The sequence below is a fragment of the Sus scrofa genome, chromosome 7 (genome assembly GCF_054392235.1).
Source record: "Sus scrofa isolate SSC_HxYL_T2T_F1_AM1 chromosome 7, Sscrofa_HxYL_maternal_Yorkshire_Landrace_v2.0, whole genome shotgun sequence".
NCBI classification, from domain to species: Eukaryota; Metazoa; Chordata; class Mammalia; order Artiodactyla; family Suidae; genus Sus; species Sus scrofa.
In genome coordinates, this window is record NC_139389.1 from 132,065,455 (window position 1) to 132,084,661 (window position 19,207).

The following is a 19,207-nucleotide window of genomic DNA, read 5'->3' on the forward strand; positions in this document are numbered from 1 at the left end:
GTAAGTTCAAACACTTCATTACTATATTAAAATTAAGAAGAGAGACATACAAACAAACAAAAAGGATTATTTACTTCCTAACATCCCTTGCCCACATTTTATGGTTTTGATGACTCTTTTTTATTTTTTTCTTTTTAATTTTATTTTGTTTGAAGCATGTTCATGATTAAATCTGTATGCTGGCTTATTTGAGTGACTGCTCTCTGATTGCCGTTTCCTCAGTCCTAGTTCTTCCTCCTCTTCTTCTTTTTTTTTTTCTTTTCTTTTTTCTTCCCTTTCCTTCCTTTCTTTTTGGTTTAGAGAAGCCCTTTCAATATTTCCTTTAACCTGGGTTTTGTGTTGCTGTATTCTTTAAGTTTTTGTTTGTTGGGAAAAATTTTTATTTCCCCTTCTATTTTAAATGATATTCTTGCTGGATAGAGTATTCTAGGTTGCATATTTTTTCCTTTGAGCACTTTAAATATCTCTTGCCATTCCCTCCTGGCCTGTAGTGTTTCTGTAGAGAAATCAGCTGATATTCTTATGGGGGTTCCCTTGTAGGTAACATTCTGTTTTTCTCTTGCTGCCTTTAGGATCCTCTCTTTATCACTAACTTTTGCCATTTTTATTATGATGTGTCTTGGTGTGGGTCTCTTTGGGTTCAGTTTGTTTGGGGCCCTCTGTGCTTCTTGTATCTTGAATCCAGTATCCTTTAGATTTGGGAAGTTTCCAGCGATAATTTCTTCAAATATATTTTCCATTCCCTTATCTTTTTCTACTCCTTCTGGAATTCCTATTATGCGTAGATTGGCCCGCTTTATATTATCCCATAGGTCTCTTACATTGCTTTCCAGTTTTTTGATTCGGTTTTCTGTCTGTTGACCGGATTGAGTGATTTCCATTATTCTATCTTCCATATCACTGATTCGTTCTTCTGCATTATTCATTCTGGTTTTTACTGCCCCTAGTTCAGTTTGCATCTCTGCAAATGAATGTTCTAGTTTTTCTTGGCTCCTCCTTATATTTTCTAGTTCCTTTCTGAAGGTATCTGCATTACTGTTCATATCTTCTCTTAATTCCTTCAGTATTTTCACTATTTCTCTTTTGAACTCCAGGTGTGTCAGACTGCAGAGATCTGTTTCATTGTTGACTGTTTTAGGTGAGTTCTCCTGTTGGTTTGACTGGGGGTGGTTTCTCAGCTTCTTCATCTTGCTTGTTGTTTTCTTTCTCCTGAAGGAGTTTTACTCTCCGTTATTGGGCAGTGTTTGCCTTGTCACTGCCGTGGAATATTTCCTGAGGGCTGGCGTTGTTGGTCAATCTTTTTTGAGGCAGTGTGGCTTTTCTGGAGTGTTGATGGGGCTTGAAACAGTTTTTTAAATGAGACTTTTGTTTCCTTGAATTTTCTTTCTAAATTGTGTTTTTGCTAGCTTTTATGCTTTTTGGAATTTAATAAAGTCACTCAATCGGGAAATCAAGAGGCCTGTTTCATTCACTGCTGTACCCCAGCTTGGACTGCTATGGCAGTTTATTTTGTGTTTTTTCTGACACCTCTCTGGCAGCAAGAAATTTTTGGACAGTTCCAAAATGATAAATTTCAGTCAACAGTGTGTGTGTGTTGGCTTTTTTTTTTTCTTTTTTCTTTTTTTTCTTTTTACACTGCTCATAACCTCAGACGTGCCCCATCTGCGGATTTGGTTTGGTTTGTTTTTTAAGGAATTTCTAATGTGTTGCCTTCTTGACGCAATTAGCCTTGATGTTTCTGTGCTAAAGGACGGTGAGGAGGAGAAGGCTGCTGCAGTTCTGCATCCAGTGCCAGTCTTACGGATGGGCACTGCTCCGGTGTCACAGGACTTCCTTTACCTGCTTTAAATTAGTCATTAGTTTTTTTAGCACGTGGCCACAGAGTCAGAGACAAGCTTGGGATTATTTCAGTAGGTAAGACATTAGGCAGAGTTCAAGGCATTTTTAAAAAGAGAGAGGCAATTAAATTATTTTTAGCACATCTGTTTGCTGGAATAGCCTTGTTGTACCTGGAAAGAGACTGGGTTTTGCGCAGCAGCCGTTTGGGAGAGAAGGGGTGAGGTCGAGGGGAACCACAGCCCACTCCCCTGTAGCCTGGCCAGGTCATGCGGTTTGTGGGGCCCTGTGCCCTCGCCCCCTAACTGCGGTGATTGGCTCGGGTGCAAAGTCCTCCGTGGAGCCTCGCTGGGCGAGAGCTGTCAGGAGAGACGCTGGGGCTCTCTGTCAGGATCATGAAATTCTCAAGTGGTAGCCTGCCTTCCCACCGTGGGGGAAAGATCATCTGGTATCAGAGAGGGAAGCAGGGTCCGAGAAGCCCAGAGAAGCGGAATTCTCGTGGCATCGTTGAGCTTGCGCGTCCTGCGTCCCGCCTCCTTCACCCAGGCTTATCCATGAGCCTTCTTTTGCTTTTCTTATTGACGTGTTGATTTGCAGGGGTTCACAGTGTATTTCTATGCTTCAGCAGAGCGGTTCAGTTTTCTATATATATATATATATATATATGTATTCTTTTTCATATTCTTTATAAATATATGTAAATATATAATATATACATGTGCAATAAATGTATATATTCTTGTTCCTATTCTTTTCAGTTATGGTTTGTCACAGATACTGAATGTGGTTCCCTGTGCTCTACAGTAGGGTCTTGTGGTTTATCCGTCCTATGGATACTAGTTTGCATCTGCTCACCCCAAACTCCCAGTGGTCCCCTCCCCCACCCCCTTGGCACCCACAAGTTTCTCGTCTGTGTCTGTGAGTCTGTTACTGTTTTGAAGATAAGTTCAGTTGTGTCACATGTGAGATTCCACATAGAAGTGATACCGTATGGTACTTGTCTTTCTCTGTCTGACTTACTTCACCTAGGATGGTATTCTCTCGGTCCAGCTGTGTTGCTACAAATGGCGTTATTTCATTCATGGCTGAGTAGTATTCCATTGTGTATCTGTCTTCTTTATCCATTCGTCTGTTGATGGACAATTTCGATTGTTTCCATGTCTCGGCTATTGTAAATAGTGCTGCAGTGAACATTGGGGTGCGTGTATCTTTTCAATGAAGAGTTTTCTCTGGATATACATACCCCCGGGAGTGGGATTACAGGATCACGTTGTAGCTTAATTTTAGTTTTTTGAGGAACCTCCGTACGGGTTTTCCATAGTGAATGCACCAGTTTATACGCTCACTGACGGTGTGGGAGGGTTCCCTTTTCCCACACCCTCTCTGGATTTGTCCTTATCTTTTTAATGATGGCCGTTCTGACCGGGGGAGGTGATACCTCACTGTGGTTTTGATTTGCATTCCTCCAGTAGTTAGCAATGTTGAGCATCTTTTCACGTGCTTCTTGGGCATCTGTATGTCTTCTTCGGAGAAATGTCTGCTTGGGTTTTCTACCTGTTTTTCGCTTGGGTTGTTTGGTTTTTGAGTTGCACTAGATGTTTGTATGTTTTGGAAAGTAAACCGTTGTCAGTCACACCCCGCAGATGTTTTCTCCCAAGGCGTAGGTTGTCTTTTCTTTGTTATTTATGGTTTCCTTTCCTGCAGGAAAGCCTGTGAGTTTGATCAGGTCCCGTTTGTTTATTTTTGCTTTTATTTCTAGTGCCCCGGGAGACCGACCTAAGAAAACATTGGTACAATTTATGTCAGAGAATGTCTTACCTGTATTCTCTTCTGAGAGTTTGATGGTGTCGTGTCTCATATTTAAGTCTTTAAGCCGTTTTGAGTTTATTCTAGTGTGTGGTGTGAGGGTGTGTTCTGACGTCCCCGAGTGCACGTGGCTGTTCAGCTTTCCAGCTCCGCTTGCTGCAGGCTGTCTTTTCTCCACGGTGTTGTCTTGACCACAGGCAGGCAGGTTTCTCTGCGCCTCTTTTTGCACAATATAAACTAATAGATGCCATTTTTCCCCATTAGTATCTTCACTTGCAACCTGAAAAATCCCAACTAGTACAAAACTGTGCAAGATGAGTGCAAAGCAGACTGACAGCCCGGATCGTTTTCACTTCCAGAGGCGGGGACTGTGGAGCACGTGGACCGCGCTGTGGTCCCTCTGGGCACTTAGCAGGGGACCGCGCTCTGGGACGCCGTCGTGGACTGACTTATGTGTCCCCAGTTCATATGGTGACGCTCTGACCTCCAGCATGGCTGTCTTTGGAGACGGGGCCTTTACGGGGATACTTAGGGTTACCTGGGCTCCTAAGGGTGGAGCCCTAACCCGGTAGGACTTGTGTCTTTATTGTATTTATTTATTTATGTATTTTTTTGTCTTTTGTCTTTTTGTGGCGTATGGAGGTTCCCAGGCTAAGGGTCGAATCGGAATTGTAGTCGCCAGCCTGCACCACAGCTCACAGCAACACCAGATCCTTAAGCCACCGAGCGAGGCCAGGGATCGGACCCGCATCCTCCTGGTTCCTAGTCGGGTTTGTTAACCACTGAGCCACAACGGGAACTCCACGACTGTGTCCTTATAAGCAGAGGAGACACCAGAAGAGTCACGCCCGGAGGAAGGCCGTGTGGGGACACAGGGAAAGGTGACATCCACCAGCCAAGCTGAGAGGCCGCCTGAGAGACCAGTGCTGCCAGCGCCTGGATGTGGCCCGGCCTGCAGAACTGTGAGAGGGGGTGCTGTCGCCGAGCCTCCCAGCATGTGGCATTTACGGCGGCCACCCGAGCTGACCGAGACAGGCCCGCTTCCAGGAGAGAGGAGGAGCCCGGGGCCCTGGAGGTGGCGTCTGAGGACCGTCTGTGAGGGCTTGACGCTGGCTTTCAGAAGAAAGGGCAGCCTTAGAACCAGAAGGCTCTTCCAGGGCCCCGGCTCAGACACAGCATTTGCTTCTCACTGTCCCCAAGCAGACGTGTCAGGGCCCCTGGAGGCATTTCCAGCAGGAATGGGAAGTGGTGTTTACTGGGCGTCCTCTGTGACCCTTCGCTCATCCCCCAGGGAGGCAGCTGGGACAGCTTCTGCTTATGCAGCTTCCCAGCGCCCAGAGCGCTACTTGCGCCATTTTATTTAATGAGCACCACGCTCAGCGAGCTGGACATGAACCCCCTTTTACAGACGAGGAAGCAGACCCGGACCAGGTCCGAACTCAGGTCGTGCTCACCGGGGCGGTTGCCGCAGAGCCGGGGCTGGGCCTCAGGTCTGAGGATTCCTGTCGTGTGGCCTTGCTCCCTCGTCCTGCGCCGAGGGGAGAGTGTGCACCAGGGCAAGCTGGGCAGTCCTGGGAAGGGTGCCAGCGGATGGAGGCCGTCTTCCCGCAGGACACGGGTCTTCTCAAGGGGTTCGGGTGAGGACGTGGCATTGTCAGGTCTGCAGTTGATCTGAGTGTCCCTGGAACTGTGAGGAGGACGGCTTTGAAGGGGCGAGAGCTCCAGGCTGTTAGGGAGCTGCCGATGAGTCGAGGAGAGAACTGCTGAGGTTTCATCAGGGTTATCAGTTCCTGGCAAATAATTGGATGAGAAAGGAATTCCAGTAAAGAAAATTCCAGAGCGCCTGCCAAATGAATTGTGGTAGCATTAATTAAAGTAGGAACTATTAGAGGAAAAGCTAGGACTAGAGATTGTGAAAGAGTAATTCCTCCCGGCCAGCGTGTGGATACCTCCTAGGGCGGCGGTACCTGCACAGGGCTGATGGAGGCAGAGCGGCCTGTGAACTCCGAGCGGGAAAGGGCTCTGAGAAGCAGGGGAAGCTTTGAGGGGATCTGAGTGTCTCTCTTGGGAGTTGGGACACTGAGACCCAGAGAGGGGACGCGCTTGTCCAAGGCTTACGGGGCCTGACGGGAGACACGGGACCAGCTGCCCAAGTTGAGTAGCTCCCGGGCCAGGGCCCAGGGCTCTGAGCATCTCCTGAGCTTAAGGTTTACGGAACACGCTCGTGTGTGGGATTAGCCTGCATTCTTCGTGTTCACAGGGTAAGGAGCCCCCAGCCAGAGTGCCCAGTGACAGTCACTATCCCAAATGCCAGGCTAGGAGCGGTTTGTTAAAGTAAAAGCAGTGCCTCACTTTTGTGCTTGCCTTTTAGTATAGCCCTGGCTTCCAGGTCTGCTTCTCCACGTCAGTCCCGTGCAGACTGTGGACTGGTCCACTCGTCTTACAGGTGCTGAAAGAGGCCAGGGCGGAGAGGTGAGGAGGTCTGCCTGGAGTCCTGCTGCTACCAAAGGACAGAGCTCAGGCTTGTCCAGGCCGCCTGGTGCCAAGGTCCGGCCCCTTCCTGTAACATACTGTACTTCCCCAGCCAGCCTTTCTCCATCCAGTAATCCTCCATTCAGACTGCAGCCGCATCCAGCCCATGTCAGGGCCTGGGGCTGCAGACAAGATCCCTGCCCAGTGGCCCAGTTTGGTGGTGGTTTCCCAGAGGACGCAAGAGCTGCAGGATGTACAGATGGAGGGGGCAGGTGTGTCTGCCCTCCACACCCCCTTGCTGGGTTCACAGGTATGTCTCTTCGGAAGCAGTTTGGGCAGGACCTTGATTAACCATTTCTTGGCTTGCGTCCTCAGGGTTGAAAAAGGTTGTGTCGGTGGCAGGCAGTATGGGCTGGGTGGGACTAGCAGGAGCCAGAATGCTTTGTGAAGAGCTGGGGTGTATGATCTCCCTGACGGCCCGACAGATGGAGCGGCTGGATCTGGTCACTGCCTATGAGATGATTTCAAGGCAGCGACTCTGAGGAGCGTCTGCTCACGTGCTGGGCGAGCGGACACGCGGAGGCAGCAGGGCTCCGTGCCCGGGATGCCTGTCGTGAGCCAAGAGTTCAGTGGCAAGTGTTGGGGAAAAGGACCTGAGCTCGGATCGTCCGTGTGGGAAAGTGAGACACACGAACACGGGGAGATCTCGACAAGGCTCTTTCCTTCTGCAGAAGGGCGCGGGGGCTCCAAAAGCGCGCGCCCAACGAAGGACCCTCCGTTTATCCCTAACGCAGGTGGTGGACCTGCCCCCTTGCCGTGGGTCAGGTCAGGGCGCACATTCTCCCCGGTTGGCTCATTTGAAACAAATTGTTCCCGGGAGAAGAGGGAACGGCGGGTGGAGGAGGGGGTCTCAGACGAAGCAGGAGCAACATGGAGTAACCAAGGCTTCCTTTGATAGAGAAGATATAGGGTGATTCTCACACAAGTGTCGAAAAAACCCCTCAGTTCACAGATTTCAGGCCAGGATGATGGGATTTCTTTTTTAATCGAAAATCATGAACTCTGTCATTAGGTAGATCTAGACTGACGAAATCGAGGGGGAATTCGGAGTTCCTATCACGGCTCACTGGTTAATGAATCTGACTGGCATCTATGAGGACTCAGGTTCGATCCCTGGCCTCACTCAGTGGGGTTAAGATCCGGTATTGCCGTGAGTTATGGTGTAGGTCACTCACCCGGCTCGGATCCCTGCGTTGCTGTGGCTGTGGTGTGGGCCGGCGGCTACAGCTCCAGTTCCCTAGCCTGGGAACCTCCATATGCTGTGGGTGCAGCCCTAAGATGCAAAAAAAAAGGGGGGGAATTCAGTGGAAGTTGAAGAGTCCCCCACACCAGAAAACCTGCAGGGGTGGCAGTCGATTAGAGGATGCGATTAGAGGATGCGCACCAAGGGACCCAGGGAATGTAATCCCACCTCTCCTGAAAAGGTCGCCTTGTCGTGCAAATGAGCGAGACCGCTCTTCTGGAGGTAACTTTGGGTCGGCTCTGATGGGAAGGTAATTCTTGCAAATGCTGATACTGCATGGTAATTACTTGTGATGCAAATTTCGGTAGAGCTTTTCCTGACAGACCAAGTGAGCTGCAGTGCCTTGGCTGAGAACTTATGCTAAACCCACGTGCTTGCGCTTGCGTAAGCTGGCATCCAGATAAGGAGCCTTTAGTGTCATAAAGTGCAGGAGTTCCCTGGCAGCTCAGTAGGTTAAGGATCCAGCGTTGTCACTTTTGTGGCGCAGGTTCAGTCCCTGGCCTGGGAACTTCCACAGGCAGCGGGTGAGGCCAGAATAACCAACAAAAAAGAAAAATGCTAAGCTCCACCCTCCTCTGACAAGCTTCCCTGACAAGTGACATGTTCTGCTTTTCAGGGCTCTTTCCCATTCATTGTTTTATTGAATCTTTACAAGTAAAGTAGAAATGAAGAAACAGACCAGTTAAAATCTAAAATAATTTGAGAGTCCTTGCTGGCCATGCTTAGGTGACCTGCTAACCCTGTCCCTCATTTTCAAGATGAAAGGTAACTAGTTTGCCTGAGACCTGGGCGGGTGTGGCTTGTCTCCCAGCTCTCGTTCCGTGCTGGTCCCACCGCCTGCCCAGTGCACCTGCCAGGCTGCGAGGCCCGTGTCTGTGTGAAAGTCACAGCAGAAGTGTCAGCACAGGCGGGAACTGAATCACTCATCAGCAAAACTGCTTGAAACAGCAGTCCGGAAGTTTGGACAAGGATTTTTTCTTTTTAAGGGTTCAGTTTCTTTGAAAATTAATTCATTAACAAAGGTAATTATATTTCCTGTCAACACAGACTAAGAAACCAAGCTATGCCAGCTGCCTTCCTAGTAACAGTTTTCCTTGGCCACAGTTAAAAGCAGTAGCACTGGCTTCAGGAAAAGAGAATTTAAAAATAGAATAGAGGAGTTCCCAGTGGCTCAGCGGGTTAAGGATCCGGTGTTGTCACTGCTGTGGCGTGGGTTTGATCCCTGGCCCAGGAATTTCCACATACCATGGGCGCAGCTAAAAAGAAAAAGAAAACAAAAAGAAAAACAGAATAGACTTGGTTTTCAGAGCAGGGGGGGCTCTTAAAGGTGACCTTGCGCTTCTCTCGCCGTGAGGACAGGCGGGGATGCCCAGAGAAGCCAGTGGCTCACCTGACATGAGACACCTGATCGCAGAGCAGGGAGTGCAGCCCAGGCCCGCAGGCCCCCGAGCGCCGAGCTTCAGTTCACCTGGAGGCCTGGGGGCTGCTGGGCCTACCGCGCCTCCTCTGGGTCACGGGAGAGCCCTGTCCCGACTGCACGGGCTGCAGGGCCAGTGGGACACTGGCCGCCGGGCCCTGCCTCTCTGCCGAGCTCTGGGACCTGGGGCGAGGGGACACTCTGCCCTTCTGGGCCTCAGAGAACAGGTGCGCGCGTCCTCGCCTCTCCCGCCTCACTGGGGAGGCTGGTGTGAGGATGTGGTGTGAAACACGCCCCGTTACGTGCAGCTGCTCTGGGGGTGTTGAAGAGGAGCGATCAAGCCGGGAGCCGGCCTCTGCCTCCGCCTTTCCTGCCTCCCCTCTGCCCTTCCTCTCGCTCGGCTGAGTCTGCTGGTGCTGCCCTTCCGTCGGGACTCGGGTTTGTCCCCCAGCCCCAGTCAGGCTCCTGGCTGGCCCATCGCCCTTCTCGCTGGTCTCCTCGGCTGCCCACGTGGAGACCGTGACCCGGACACCTGCTGGAGGGCCGGGTCCCCGGAGACCAGCCCTTCCACGAACTTGCTGTGGCCTTTCGGACGAGCTGCCTCTCCTCCCTCCGCAGGCCTCAGCCTCCCTTCGGCAGCCTGCTCGTTAGGCCCCTGGGCGCTTGGGGCCCTCGGGCGGGGGTGGCCCGCGCTCGGCAGGGCGTTCACAGTGTCCTCCGTCTCCCCACGAGGAGCCGGAGGCCTCCCGGCCTTAAGTGCAGTGAGGGTAGGGCCCGCTTGGCGGATTGTCTCCAGCATCATATAATTAAAAAATTAATTAAAAAGAGAGAGGTTTTTTCTAAAACCCGGTGCAGTCTTTTGCTGCCTGAATACCCTGTTCATGCTGCGTCCTGGCCTCTGACTGCACAGCTGGGAAGGGCCCCTGCTGTGCTCACATGTCACCCTGGACAGTCCGGCCTTGTACCTGTACCGCTGTGTTGGTTCTGACTGTCCCGAGTGCAGAGACACAGTGCAGTTAATTTCACACAGGGTGCGTGTCATTTAACAGGTGCCCAGCACGTGCTCGTGCTGGTTGAATACGTCTCTCCCTAAGGCTCAGGCTGTTCACTTTGCAAAGCTCTTTTCCGGTCCACCCGCTCTTTGATCCTCCCCGGAACTGCCAGCTGGAAAGGACCCGGTTATTTCCTGGCTTTTGTAGGTGAGCGCACATCGGGAAGGAAGAGGTGGGGCTGTGCCCCGGGCCCTGGTCCTGAGAGACGACCTCCCCCTGGCCGCACCCCTGCTGGGGAGCTCAGGGCGGGCCTGACGGTTAAGTGACACAGTCCTCTGCCCGGGCTGCCTCGTGTCCGGGTGTATCAGGCCAAGTCCTTCACTGGCCTGTGTTCTCTCCCTGTGTCTGTGTGGATGGTCAATGGGTGGAATGAGTTACGGGATGAATCAGTGAATTCCTGGAATGCTCCGAGGCCGGGTGGACACCGATGACGTTAAGTCGTCTGGACAGCTTTTTCCTCCAGCTATATCCTGCATCTCTGGGAAAGCCAGCTTTCCGTGCAGCCTAATTAGAGCAGTAGGTCACCCAGAAGCAGCTCAGAAGAGACCTGTCTGATTTGATACGATTTTTTTCCCCATCTTGTCATTGAAAAAAAAGTGTCGAAAGTTCAAATGCAGATTCCTCTCCCTGTAAAGGCCGCTGAGACCGTGGGCCAAGACTGAAAACGCAAAGGGTCAGAAAAACCCAGGAGACGCTGTGGACACGAAGGAGGCCCTGGGTTATTTAGGCTTCAGCGAACACAGTGTTAGGAATTTCGACAATCAGTGAAAACGGGTCCCGGATGAAGCGTCAGGAGGCTGGGTGTCCAGATTCAGTTTTGCAGCCACCATTTTGAGACCTTGGGCAGATTTTTTTCACATGACCCGAGCCTTCTTGTGAGGCCATTAAAATTAAACCCAAAGACAGAAACACGTCATTTGTCCAAAACAGAGTCCTTGGGCCATGTTTGGCCCGCCAGTCGGAGGCGAACACGTCACTCATTCGTCTCCCACCTAAAGCAGGCAGGTGCCCATTGCACGTAGGAGTGACTGGAGGACCTGTGTCAAACCAAACTCGTTTTCCCCTCGGCCTCCCCCTCTGCAAGCAGGAAGCAGCTCTTGTACATCTCCGGGCCCCCGGAACAGCTCCTGGTTGTAGCCCTGGGTCCTGACCAACTCCCAAGGGCCCCGTGAGGAAAGTACACTCCTTCTCTCCGGGGAGCTCAGAGCCAGCGTGCACACTCGCCTCTCCTCTCCGCAGACCAGGCAGGCGGCTTTCCTCCGCCGGTCCCTGTGGTTCCTGGTCGCCTCCCCCTCTTAGTCCCCTTCCCAGAAGGGGTCTCCAGGTGGCCGGCGCCTCTCCGACTGTGATGTCAAGGGCCGAACTCAGGAGGCCGTTTGTGGTGCGGCCTGGCTTACCCTCGCCACAGCCTGTGTCACAGGTACCCAGTCCCTCTTCCTGACTCAAGTTCCGAGTCCTGATGACGGCACAGGTGTGCCATACCAGCGAGTTTGCCTCATGGGTTTTCAACTTTGGGAGATGTTGGACACGTGGGTGGAAAATCTAGAAATATGCCCAGACAGATCTGTCCACTGATGTTTGACAAAGGTACAAAGGCAGTTTCAATGAAGAAAGCATTGTGGGTTTTTTTTTTTTTTTCAACAAATGGAGTTGGAATAATTAGATATTAATATGCTGAAAAATGAACCTTGACCTTATCCCTGCACATTATACAAAAGTTAACCTCAAAAATGAATGTTCACTCTAGAGCTCCCTGGTGGCTCAGTGGGTTAAGGATCCAGCTTTGCCACTGTTGTGGTTCAAGGTCACTGCTGTGGCACAGGTTTGATCCTTGGCCCAGGAACTCCTGCATGCCCTGGGTGTAGCCAAGAAAAAAATTCTTCTGGAATAAAACTTGAGACAGTCTTCATGCCTTAGGGTTAGGCGCAGGGTTTGAGACACGACAGCAAGGCACCATCCATGAGAGAAAAAAGAGGCTCGGTCCAATTAAAATAATGTGCCTTCATCAAAATTAAAAACTGTTACTCCTAATTTACCCCTCCACACTGCTACATACTAAATAGATAACTAGCTGGGGCCTGCCGTATAACCGAGGGACATCTACTCAATATTCTGTAATAACCTATACAGGAAAAAAGAGTGGATGTGTATTATGTGTATAACTGATTCACTTTGCTGTACACCTGAAACTAATTCAACACTGTAAGTCGGCTCTACGCCAGTAAAATTTAAGAACAGAAACAAAAAACAGTTACTGTGTGAAAGACACTGTTGGGAGAATGAGAAGGCAAGAGACAGGCTTCTTATCACAGAAGACTTCAGTCTGTACACAGAACTCTCAAAACTTAGCAATAGTAAAACCCAATTTTTAAAAACGGAAGCCTGGAGTGCCTGTCGTGGTGCAGTGGAAACAAATCCAACTAGGAACCATCAGGTTGCGGGTTCTATTCCTGGCCTCACCCTGTGAGTTAAAGATCTGACGTGGCTGTGGCTGTGGCGTAGGCTGGCAGTTGCAGCTCCGATTGGACCCCTAGCCTGGGAACCTCCACATGCCGCAGGTGCAGCCCTAAAAAGCAAAAAATAAAAAAATAATTTAAAACATTTAAAAAATAAAAAATGGGCAAAAGACTTGAATAGACATTTCACCAAAGAGGATATGGCAAGAAAGCACATGAAAAGATACATAGCATCATTAGTCATTAGAGAAATTAAAATTAGAATTATAGTGAGGGGAGTTCCCGTTGTGGGCACTACTAGTATCCCTGAGGACAAGGGTTCGATCCCTGGCCTCACTCAGTGGGTTAGGATCTGGCATTGCCATGAGCTGTGGTGTAGGTTGCAGATGCAGCTTGGATCCTGTGGCTGTGGTGTAGGCTGGCAGCTATAGCTCCCGTTCAGCCCCTAGCATTGAACTTCCATATGCCCAGGGTACGGCTCTAAAAAGACACACACACACACACACATACACAATTACAGCATACTTAGTAGAATGACTGCAATAAAGAAAATATTGACAATGCCAAATGCTATTGGGGGTGTAGCTCTCCTAGGTTGCTGGTAGGAACAGAAGTGGTACAGCTACTCTGGAAAACAGTTGGCAGTTTCTTATAAACTTAAACATATAGCCCAGTAATCTCAATGCTAAATGTTTACCTTGCAGAAATGAAAACTTACGGTCACATAAAAACCTGTGTGTGTGTGTGTGTGACTGTTTATAGTGGCTCTGTTTATAACAGCCAACTATAAACAACTCAGATGTGCTTCAACTTAATAGATACACAATTTGTGTATAGCCATGTAATGGGATACCAGTCTGCAAAACGAGAAAAAAGAACCAAAATTATTTCATAAACACAGTAACGTGGATGAACCTCGAAGGCATGATGCTAAGTGAAGGAAACGAGCTTAAAAGGTTTTGCGCCGCAGAAGCCTGTCGGTCTGACATGCTCCAGGAGCAAACCACTGAGACGGAGAACAGGCCAGTGGATGCTGGGAGCAAGTGGTGGAGGAAGGAGTGACCACTAAGGGAGGACAGAGGGAGTTTTAGGGGGACGGAGCTTTATCTTCCGAGTGTAGTGGTTTTTACTCAGATTCCTGCAGGTGTCACACTCATAGAAATGAGACAAACTCACAACCAAGCCAAACCAAAAGTTCTCTAAGAAACGAAAAGTCCCACTAGTTTGATGAAAAATAGTTTCTTGTTATTATGTTTCTTTGGATTTATTCGATTTGTAGTTAACCAAACCTAGGTAACGTGTCCTTTTATGTTCAAATGCTCCTTAAAACCATTGGATGCCACTGAAAGGAGGCAGAAGGCTCCGAAGCATCAAAATATTTAACATATAGCTTGAGAAAGGAATTGTTCTGGTGTCAAGTTCATGGGCTTGTCCTGAAGCCTGAGTATAACTCAAGTTCATAAGAATTGCCTTGAAGCCAAAAGAGCACATATGCTGCAACTGCTATATTCTGGGAAGGCCTTTTTCATCAGAAGCACCCTTCATTCATTCTGTTTCTCTTCACTTTCTAGACAGATAAAATGGGTCCTTTCCCCTGGGTAGTATTTCTTTCTTTTCTTTATTTGTCATTTGGGGGTGGGGGGTGCACCTGCAGCATTTGGAAGTTCCCAGGCTAGGGGTCGAATCTGAGCCGCAGCTGCCAGCCTACACCACAGCCACAGCAACAGCAATGCCAGATCTGAGCTGCGTTGCAACGCCAGATCTGCAGCTTACAACACAGCTAGCAGTAATGCTCGATCCTTAACCCACCGAGCAAGGCCAGGGATTGAACCTGCATCATCATGGATACTAGTCGGGTTCGTTACCACTGAGCCACAATGGAAACTCCCAACTGGGTATTATTTCTGTTGTGAGCCAGGATGGTGGAATGACTTTCTTCAACAGTCTCAAAGTCCCCTAATATATAACCTATTTGAGAGCATTATATTTGCTGCATTTGGGATATTTTTTAATTGAAGTATAATTGATTAACAGTATTGTGTTAGTTCAGACATGCAGCACAGCAGTTCAGTTATACATACGTACATACATGCGTGTGTGTATATTTTTTCAGAATCTTTTTCCTTATAGGTTGTTACAAAATATTGAGTATAGTTCCCTGTGCTATAGTAGGTCCTTGTTGGTTTTCCATTTTACATATGGTATTGTGTGTATGTTAATCCCGACCTCCTAATTTATCCAGTGTATAAGTGTGTGCATATATATTTAGATTCCACATGCACGTGATATCACATGTTATTTCTTTCTCTGTCTGGCTTTTACTTAGTATGATCATCTCTAGGTGTCCATCCATGTTGCTGCGAATGGCATTGTTTCATTCTTTTTTATGGCTGAGTAATATTCCATTGTATATGTGTACCACATCTTTTTTATCCATTCCTCCGCTGATGGACATTTAGGTTGTTTCCATGTCTTGGCTAATGTAAATAATGCTACATTGGGTGCATATATCTTTTCAAATTAGAGTTTTGACCAGACATGTCCAGTAGGATTGTTGGATCATATGGTAGCTCTGTTTTTAGTTTCTTAAGGGACCTCCATACTGTTCTCCATAGTGGCTGCTCCAATTTACATTCCTACCAGCAGTGTAGGAGGGTTCCTTTTTCTTCATACCCTCTCTGGGGTGTTCACAGAAACCGGGCCTTTTCTCCTGTCCTCCTCGTTTTCCCTTCCCGGTGAGTCTAGGTCAGTTCTTCCACCTGATTTTGTGTTTTTCATCTCTCATCTTTCCTGCTGAGGCTATACATTGAGTTCTTTATTGTATCAGTTATATACAAGTATACATATTTGGTCACACCTGCAGCAGGTGGAAATCCCCAGGCCAGGGACTGAAACTGCACCACAGCAGTGACCCAAGCTGCTGCAGTGACAATGCCAGGTTCTTAACCTGCTGTGCCACAAGGGAACTCCTTAGCAATATATTTTTATACAAAAAAAAATTGCTTGGTTCTTCTTCCTCATTGCTTATTCTCACCTCATAATTATATCTTCCCTCTCTCTCCAATGACTTTTATTATGCTTGTGAAATTTTCAAGTGCTGTTTCCCCTGGTATAGGCTGTCTAAAGAAGATACTCACCTCTGGGTGTTTCACTTACCCTCACACCGCACCAACACCGCTTCACTTCTTTTTCTTTTTACTGGGTTTCTATTGAAGTATAGTTGATTTACAGTGTATTAGTGTCTGGTGTACAGCAAAGTGATCTAATTATACATATATATGTTCTCTTTTAGATTCTTTTCCAGTATAACCTATTGCAAGATACTGACTGTTGTTCCCTGTGCTGTCCAGTAGAACCTGGCTGGGTCTCTGTTTCATGCGTGGTAGTGTTTATCTGCTAACCCCAAACTCCTCGTTTATCCCTCCCCCACTTTCCCTTTGGTAACCATAAGTTTGTTTTCTGTGTCTACGAATCTGCTTTTGTTATGTAAATAGTTTTATTTGTATCATTTTTTAGAGTCCACACATAAGTGATATCACATGGTATTTGTCTTCCTCTGTCTGACTTCACTTAGTATGATCATCTCTAGGTCCATCCATGTTGCTGCAAGTAGCAGTATTTTATTCTTTATCATGGCTGAGTAGTATTCTGTTGTGTATATATATACCACATCTTCTTTATCCATTCATCTGTGGATGGATATTTAGGTTGCTTCCATGTCTTGGCTGTTGTAAATAGTGCTGCAGTGAACATTGAGGTGCATGTATCTTTTTAAGTTATAGTTTTGTTTTGGAGTTCCTGCCGTGGCTCAGTGGAAATGAATCTGACTAGTATCCATGAGGACGCAGGTTCAATCCCTGGCCTCATTCAGTGAGTTCAGGATCCGGTGTTGCTGTGAGCTGTGGTGTAGGTCGCAGGTGTGGCTCAGATCTGACATTGCTGTGGCTGTGGTCTAGGCCAATGACTACAGCTCCAATTCGACCCCTAGCCTGGGAACCTCCATATGCTGTGGTGTGTAGCCCTAAAAAGAAAAAATAAACAAATTATAGCTTTGTTCAGATATATGCCTACAAGCGGGCTTCCTGGATCATATAGTCGCTCTATATGTAGTTTTTAAGGAACCTCCGTACTGTTCTCCATAGTGGCTACACCAGCTCACATTCCCAGCAACAGTGGAGGCAGGAGGGTTCCCTTTCCCCCACACCCTCCCCAGCATTTATTATTTGTAGACCAGCACTGCTTGACCTCTGACACCAGATTGTGGGGTTTTCACACATCAAGCAATTCTGCAGTCCCAGGTGGGCGTCCCACAGTTTAACTCCGTTCTGACGCTGTTGACCTAGAGATGGCATCAGCTCCCACGGGTTGAGAGCTCCGTCCCACAGGCCGTCCCTCCCTCTCCTTCAGATGCCCGGCGCAGCTCCAGGTGTTAGCTGGGCTCTGACCAAGTGCCTGTAAACTGGAGGTTCCCACGCCCCCTTCCTGGGGTTCAGTTAATTTGCTAGAACAGCTTACAGATCTCAGGAAACCAGTTTCTCACAAAGGATATTCAAGGATACAAGTGAACAGCCAGATGAAAAGATACAAAAGGTGGGAGGGAGGCCCTGGGTGCAGGACTTCTCTCCTCACGAGTAGGTTGTGCTCCCACCCCCACCCCCACCCCCGGCTCGGGGCTGCGTTCTCTTCACCAACCGAGGAGCTCTCCGGACCCTGCCCTTTGGCGATTTTATGGAGGAAGGGGGTCCCCTCCAGGGCCCAAGACTGGGCTCTTTTCTCACACTTGGACATGAATTGTCTGAGGAGACACACAGTCTGACAAAGCAAAAGACGTAACTGGGAGAGCAGCAGAGTGGGGGAGCCCAGGAGAGCTGCTCCACCAGGGGGCTCGCCGTCTCCGGGTTTAGGGGAGCGGGTTAGTTTCCAGGTTGCCTCTGGCCAGTCCGCTTGCTCGGCCCGCGCCTGATCTGGCTCAGGGTCCTTCCCCCTGTGGCCCTCACACCTCTCAGCCAAGACGGAGCCCAGCGCCAAGGATCCTGGGAGGTTGCTCACCTCCTGCCCACTTCTCCCAGTTCGTCTTCAGGGCAGCACCTCGTCCTTATCGGGGCCTCCTGTTGTGAGACCGTTCCTGCTGGCGGCTGTCGTGGTGCCTGGCCAAGGTGGGCGGTTCCAGTGGTCCCCTAAGAGCTTCATTAAATACGCGAGATTGAGTAAATCATTAGCCCTGGGTGCCTGAGCGCAATCTCAGCCCCTCCTTGGAAATTTGAGGTCAGGCTGGGGTGAAAGTTACAGCCCTCTAACCTCGCAGCTGGTTTCCCTGGCAACAAGTCCTGCTTCCAAACGGCTTTCCCAGAGGCATTTCATTCACAGAAACTCAGGGGTGGTTGAAAGAGGCATCTTATCAATAATGGAAGACACCCATTTCACTTTCTTTTTTCTTTTTTTAGGGCCGCACCCACAGCGTATCGAGGTTCCCAGGCTAGGGGTCCAGTCGGAGCTACAGCCGCCGGCCTACGCCACAGCCACAGCCACGCCAGATCCGAGCTGCAGCTGCAACCTACACCACAGCTCACGGCAACGCCAGATCCTTCACCCACTGAGCCAGGCCAGGGATCGAACCCACAACCTCATGGATGCTAGGAGGATTCATTTCTGCTGCGCCACGATGGGAACTCCAAAAGACACCCATTTCACTCTTGTCACAGAAAGCTACTTCAGGAAATGAAGACCAAAGATTCCAAATGTCATAACAAAGGATGCTTCCATTCCTCTTACACTTTGGAAATTCCACGTGTTTGGAGAGCCCGGAGCCAAAAACAGGGACAAAGACTAAACATGTATTTCTTGCTATAGATACATATATCTCTCTCACAGGTGTTGGGGACATGGCTCGGATCGAACACGGGGAGATATCGACAAGGCTCTTTCCTTCTGCAGAAGGGCGTGGGGGCTCCAGAAAAGGCGCGCCCAACAAAGGACCCTCCCTGTTTATCCCTAACGCAGGTGATGGACCTGCCCCCTTGCCGTGGGTCAGGTCAGGGTGCACATTCTTCCCGGTTGGCTCATTTGAAACAAATTGTTCCCGGGAGAAGAGGGAAAGCGGAGGGGGGGTCGTGGGAAGGCGTTTCAGCCGAAATCATAGCAAAATGGAGTCCCCAAGATGTCCTTTGATGGAAAGACATGTTGCTTTCCACACAGGTGGCTTCCTTCGTCGCCTTTCTCTTCGTTCTTTTGATTTATGATGCTTACACTTCTCAGAGACTGATACTTCTCCCCTGTGCGTTGGTCACTGTTTCCTTGGCACCTTCGATTGCTCTTGCCTCGCTGGTACCGGCTGCTTAGGCTGCAGATCGGAGCTTGGTTGGGATGGAAGTTCAAGTTCCTGGGAGCAGAGCGCCACGGTGTTATTGACAAGGCTCAACCACTCCCTTTCCAGAGGCTGAGATTTGAAAAACAAGGCCATATCCATACTCTCTCTGTACCACCAATAATTTATGTCCTTTCAAAGTTCCAGTCGCTGCAGCAGGGTGGCTTAACAAACATCCTGGGCACTCACTGTGTACCAAGAACTGTGCTGGGCACAAGTGGCGATAAGAGAAGGAAAAAACGTGGCAGCTCTCACCTCCAGGGCAGTGATTATGACGGCTACATTGATCTTGTCTAAACTGCTGAAGAAACAGCAGCAGGACTCGTTTTCCCTGGGGACCTGGCCAGGGGGCGGGGGGGCATTAAACTTCTCCTTGAAGAGGTGATGTTTAAGGTGGGTCCTGACAAACACATTTCTGCTCTCGGCAGAGCATAGGTCCCCTGTCTCGGCACAGAAAGAATCCGAGAGAAGAAGCCGTGACAGACAGGAGAGTATGTCAGT

At 49.2% G+C, this 19,207-nt stretch overlaps 1 protein-coding gene and 1 long non-coding RNA gene across 5 annotated transcripts in view; one reads left to right on the forward strand and one right to left on the reverse strand.

The window, feature by feature from the left end:
* EVL (Enah/Vasp-like) overlaps nt 1-19,207 on the forward strand; it is a 145,684-nt gene that overhangs the window by 52,157 nt on the left and 74,320 nt on the right. The gene's annotated exons all lie outside the window — the stretch shown is intronic.
* On the reverse strand, nt 7,288-14,030 carry LOC146401922 (uncharacterized). Its single transcript, XR_014811371.1, has 2 exons — nt 12,680-14,030; nt 7,288-12,347 (listed from the first exon to the last, which is right to left on the reverse strand). It is a non-coding gene; the product is annotated as an uncharacterized LOC146401922 (long non-coding RNA).